The 5,776-nt window shown below is 45.6% G+C and overlaps 1 non-coding gene across 1 annotated transcript; it reads left to right on the top strand.

Moving 5' to 3' along the window:
* The first annotated feature begins 5,391 nt into the window (after positions 1-5,391).
* TRNAC-GCA (transfer RNA cysteine (anticodon GCA)) lies at positions 5,392-5,463 on the top strand. The gene has a single exon. It is a non-coding gene; the product is annotated as a tRNA-Cys (tRNA).
* The last annotated feature ends 313 nt before the right edge of the window (positions 5,464-5,776 follow it).

Genomic DNA, 5,776 nt, shown 5'->3' with positions numbered 1-5,776 from the left:
ACAGCTTTTCAACAGCATAGATAAATAACGAATATTCATATAGCAGAATGCCATACGGCAACGGAAGGAAAAAAACCCTTCTCACGTACAATAGTATGGCTGGATATCACAAACAGTAAAGGGAGAAAGATAGGCACATAATCTAACTTTTTATTTAGAAAAATCTCAAAGCTATAGGAAAGTTATAAAAATAATACAATGAAAAATTTTTTTAAAAATTTAAGTTTATTTATTTTGGAGAGAGTGGGAGAGAGAACGCACGAGTGAGGGAGGGACAGAGAGAGAGAGAGAGGGCGGGAGGGAGGGAGGGAGAGAGAGAATCCCAAGCAGGCTCTGCACTGTCAGCACAGAGCCCGATGCGGGGTTTGGATGCATGAACCGCAAGATCCTGACCCTCATGAGCCAAAATCAAGAGTCAGATGCTTCACCGACTGAGCGGCCCAGGCACCACGATAATGAAAATGTTAATACTCTGCCTGGGTCACCAATTGTTAACATTTTGCCACCTTTGCTCTCGTGCCCACACTCTCTTTCTTTCTATGTATGTGTGAGAGGTTTTTCTGATACATTAGAAAGTTCATCAAAGACATCCTGGCACCCTTAAATATTTCAACATGGATTTTCTGAGAAGAAAGGCAGTCTGTCTGCATAATCACAACACCCTCAGGAGGCTTATCAACGATGTGATCCAATAATTTATTATGCAATCCATAATCTAGATTTCTCAATTGTCCCAATAAAGTCACTGATAGTTGTCTTTTATTTCCAACATAAGGTCCAGTCAAGTTTCATGCACTGCATGTGGTTGTCACGTGGTTTTAGATTGCTTTAACCCAGAATAGTTCTCCACTCTTCTATTTTCTTTCAGGTAATGGACAGTTTTGAAGCGCCCAAGCTGGGTGATGGACAGAACCGTCCCGGAGGTCAACACACATAGGACAGCATGGCTGGATCTCACCAATGTAACACTGGGGGCAAGAGTATGTGAAGTTCACAGGCCAAAAATGTGTTAAAAAGTTAGAATAGTGGGTTACTTTCGGAGAGAAGGATTTATCTGATTGTTTCCTCATCATTTAAAGTTCAGTATTTTGATGGAATGACTACATAGGTGATATTGAGTCCTTCTCAGGTTTTATGTCATATTATATTTATATTTATTATTTTTTTAAGTTTTATTTATTTTTGAGAGACAGAGAGAGACAGAGCAGGAGCAGGCGGCGGGCAGAGAGAGAGGGGGACACAGAATCTGAAGCAGGCTCCAGGCTCTGAGCTGTCAGCACAGAGCCCGACGCAGGGCTCAAACCCATGAATGTTGAGATTATGACCTGAGCTAAAGTCGGATGCTTAACCGACTGAGCCACCCAGGCGCCCCCTATTATATTTATATTTATATTATGTTTATGTTATATATGTTTATCTTATGTCCATGCATTACCTCAAGGGTGATGTCACTTTACTCCACTATTGATGTGGTTGAATTTGATTATTCAGTTAAAATGATGGTGGACAGATTTTTCTATATCCTGTTCCCCAACAATTTTCACCTTGCATGCTTAGCAACCATTAGTGATTCTTACTTAACTCGGTTATTACCCTGATGGTTATAAAATGGTGATTTTATATTTCTATCAGTCCTTTTACTTGTATTAGTTGGCTTCTTTTGGCAAAAAGCTGTTTTCCTTTCCCCATCTAAAATGTAAAAAACGGTATTAACGTGGATTCATGGATTCTTTAATAATGAGCTATAACATAGTCCTATCTTTATTTCTTTTGATTCTCAAATTGTCCCCACTTGAGCTAACACTGAGCCTCTTCAAGCTAGCCCTATGTTCTGTCCACACGTACTCACCAGTTTTTGAGCGCTCTCTCACCTTCCGGAACAACATGCTACATAGTTCACGTCTTAGGTTTCCTGCCCAGCCCTGGAATCAGCAATTTCTCCAAGGGTTCCTGGTTCCCTTTGAGGGTGTTTAATAACCACAATACGAGCATTAGGAGTGCTCGTTGGAACCGAGTCGTTGTTTCTAGCCCCTTTGAGAGGGCAGCGTTAGGAAATGTGTGTGCACGTGTGTGTGTGCGTCAGTGTGTGTATTCACACTGCTGCTTACAATTCCAATCCCTCTCTATGGTTCTTCCTTGCCTTCCTCCATTCCATAGTAATGTCCCCTGTCCCCCACAATTAGACCTCTGGTTCCTCCAAATATCAATATATTTACTCACTTGCTCAAAAATAGGTTTTGTAACTTGTACCCAAACAACTGCAGTTCAACGTCTCACGTGGTTCAATGTCTCTTTTTTCCCTCCCCCTTAGAATATATAGCACTGAGAATGTTTTCTTCTTTGGGGCCATGTGACCGATATGCTACACCATTAGGGTTTGGGGTTTTGTTTACATTTGTCTTTAGATTTATCTCCTCATACTTATTGCAGGGTTTTTTTTTTTTGAAATGTAAAACAGTAAAGTAATTCAAAAATTCAGGCAATATGAACATGTAGACTCAGGGAAGAGCTATTCCTATATTACTCCTGGCATCTCATTTCCATCCACCTCTGAATACTGTTCTATTTCTCAGACTCTGGATGCAGGGTTGCAACAGGTGTATTCATTTTTTGTCTCTCAGAAAGATGAATGCTGATGATCTGTGCATGTTTGTATGTTTCATACATGAATGAAAAAGTTTTAAAAAAATAAACCCACTGAGACGTGCCGGTCAGTAGTCAATCTGAGCAGTGGAATCACCGCAAGTATTTTTGAAGAAGGGAATTGTTATAGAAAGAAGACCTTGCACAATTCTGTGATGAGCCGGTAGAAGGAACGGTCCAGGAGAGGGAGTTGGAGGACCAAAGAACAGTCACTTTGGAGCCTTCCTAAGGCGTGGCAAGGTGGAAACAGAGATGAAGGGGAATCTGGGAAGCGGAGCACATCCAGCCACTGGGATGGCGCCAGGAAGGGGCTGGGGAAAGCCTGGTGGAAAATTACCACTTCTGTAGATCCTCAGGCAAGTGTCTGGTGAAGGCCCTGGGGCTACTGGTGATGGATGGGGCTGGCAGTTGGGAAGGAAACCTGGACACAACAGGGGAGAGCCCAGGTGAGTTGGGATCTGCTGATATCTGGTGTCTGTATGTCACAACGACTTTCAGACAGTCACGGCTGCCGCTTCACTTCCACCTCCCAAATGCCACTCAATAGTTCTTCTTTCGGCCAACTCTACCTTGAACCTATACCAGGAAATGATGCTGGGAGAGTGGTTCCAGCGATATCAAGCGCATGTCAAGGCATGCGATATTTCTAGTCATTGCAGAAATGCAAACCCAAGCCACAGTGCGATGAAAACTGCCTACCATAGTTGCACATCCGTTAGAACAGCCAACCTCAGGACGGCTGACCACACCAAGCGTCGACAAGGATGCTGCTAGCCGGGACGCGAACGCTCTTGGCCAGAATGTAAAATGCCGCAACCATTTTGATCCAGTCATCCCACTGGCAGGTATTTACCCGACAGAAATGAAAGTGCGTAGCCAAAGATTCGTGCGTGACTGTTCACAGAAGCGTGGTCATAGCCAAACACTGGAAAGAACACAGATGACCAGACCAGGGGAAAACATTTCCGCGGAGCGAAAGCAGCGAGACGAGAAAGAGCACACAAAGTGTAACGCCATTTTGGTAACGTGCTAGAAAACGCGAAGTGTGCAAGCAGGGAGGGGCAAAGAGAGAGAGGGAGAGAGAATCCCAAGAGGGTCCACACTGTCAGAAACAGAGCCCGACTCAGGGCTCGAACTCACGAACTGAGAGATCATGACCTGAGCAGAAATCAAGAGTCAGACGCTTAAGGGACTGAGTCCCCCAGGCGCCCCTTTGTTGCTATTTTAAATAACATCTTTTCAAATGTTTTATTTCTAATTCTTCATTACGGGTGTATAGAAGTAGATTTGGTTTTAAATAATTTCATTTTTTATCTCGAAGTTTATTAAGCTTGGTAATTCAAATCACTTGTAGCTTATTTTCTGCGAAGATAATCAGAGTATCCATGAATAAATGAATAATGGGTGTTTTGTTTCTTCCATTCCATTCCTCCCCCCACCCCACCCCACCCCACCCTTTTTTTTTTCTTCTTATTACACCATCTCTGGTTTTAGGTACAATCCTTGCCTTGTTTCCAGTTCTCAAGAGAAGGCTTTCAACATCGCACCATCGAGTATCATGATTTGTGGAGGGTAAGGGCCATCACGTGGCCGTGAACTGCCCATCTCTGCCAATAGAGGAGAGTCCAAACTCAGGGGAAGGAGGTGGTGGTCAAGTTTGAAGGAACGGACACCAAAACACCAACAGTGCTTGGCTGGTGGTGCCTCAGAAAATCTGTATTTGCTCCAGACTTAGACGCCGTTGTCAATTTCGCTATCTTTCCCTCCAGCTGTAGCGTTTATCGCTTACTAACTTCTATGCTTAATGTTGTGGCCACTGTCGAAAGATGCAGAGACATTGCTTTTTTAATTTTTCCCCAACAAGGAGGGCTCACTACCTGTGAAATAAGCATAAGTCCCTGAAATAGATTGCAGGGACAAGGGAGGGGTTTTCCATAGCAAGTCCCTGTGCGCTCTGAGCGCTGGTCTCCCTCATGCAGACACGACAGGCTCTTTCACTGCCTCTCGTGTCCCTTTGGGCGGGTGTCTTTTCTCTACACTTGGGGCATCAATGGCTTTTTGATCTCGGTGATGTGTTGGCCAGGGGCCAGGTTCACTTCCTAGGGCTGCAGTGCTGTGCCTCAGGGCAGGAGTTTCTCCTGCAAGAGGCATCTCTGGTCCTGGGTCTCGGCCACAGTCCCTGCTGCTCCAGCTGGGCTGACCTTCTGGTGTGAGGGCCCCTGGGACCGTTGGGGCAGCTTCTTGGGCCCCAGGTTGGGGGTTGTGACCTCTCTGGCTAAGTAATTCCAGTAACTCGTCTGGGTTCAGTCAGGACCCTGCCAAAAGCCGGGAGGTAGCCATGGAAGGAGGACAGAGCAGAGAGATGGGCAACAAAGCCTGGGATCCATCGGCCGTGTGGGGGGATAAGGGTGAGAAGGGAGGGCGTAGAGGGCGCGTCGCAAGTCATGGAGCTTGCTGAGGACAGCAAGGAAGGCACAAGCGGTCCAGCTCTTAGCAATGCGTTGTCAAGCAGTGCCTTCAAAGTGGTGCTGAGAAAATACGACTGCAAGATTGTGAGCAAAGAAGTTTCTGGGAGCCAGAGTTAGGGGGCATCTATGTGGAAGAGCAGGGCCAAAAGGTGCTCATTTCCTGAAGGGAAACTTTCCATATTTCCAGAACTTTCTAAAAATTAATAGGCATTCCAGTGCGCAGAGGAGGTGGGTGTTGCAACACAGGTGTAAAGGTATTCATTAGGCACCTAACAAACCAGGGGGTATAGCTCAGGGGTAGAGCATTTGACTGCAGATCAAGAGGTCCCTGGTTCAAATCCGGGTGCCCCCTGACTCAAGTTTTAGTACCTACACCGAATGGCACCCTCAAGGTGGCACTTGTTTGGTAGATTGAGGGGTGTGGTCCTTTGGGAAAGCCTTGACTTGTGCGAGTCCCAGAACCAGAAACGTGGTCCAATCCACGACCGTGTTGTGTTGTGAAGGTGATATGTGGACCCGAAGCTGTGTCTCAGCAGGAGAATTACTGGGGAAAGTGGTTACACACACACACACACACACACACACACACTCACTCACTCTCTAGGCCCCCAGTCCAGAGATTCTGATTTACTGAGGCCCCGAGGAACTTCATTTCTCAATAGCAC

The sequence above is a fragment of the Neofelis nebulosa genome, chromosome 4 (assembly GCF_028018385.1).
Source record: "Neofelis nebulosa isolate mNeoNeb1 chromosome 4, mNeoNeb1.pri, whole genome shotgun sequence".
Lineage (NCBI taxonomy): Eukaryota > Metazoa > Chordata > Mammalia > Carnivora > Felidae > Neofelis > Neofelis nebulosa.
This window is presented reverse-complemented; position numbering and strand designations above follow the sequence as displayed.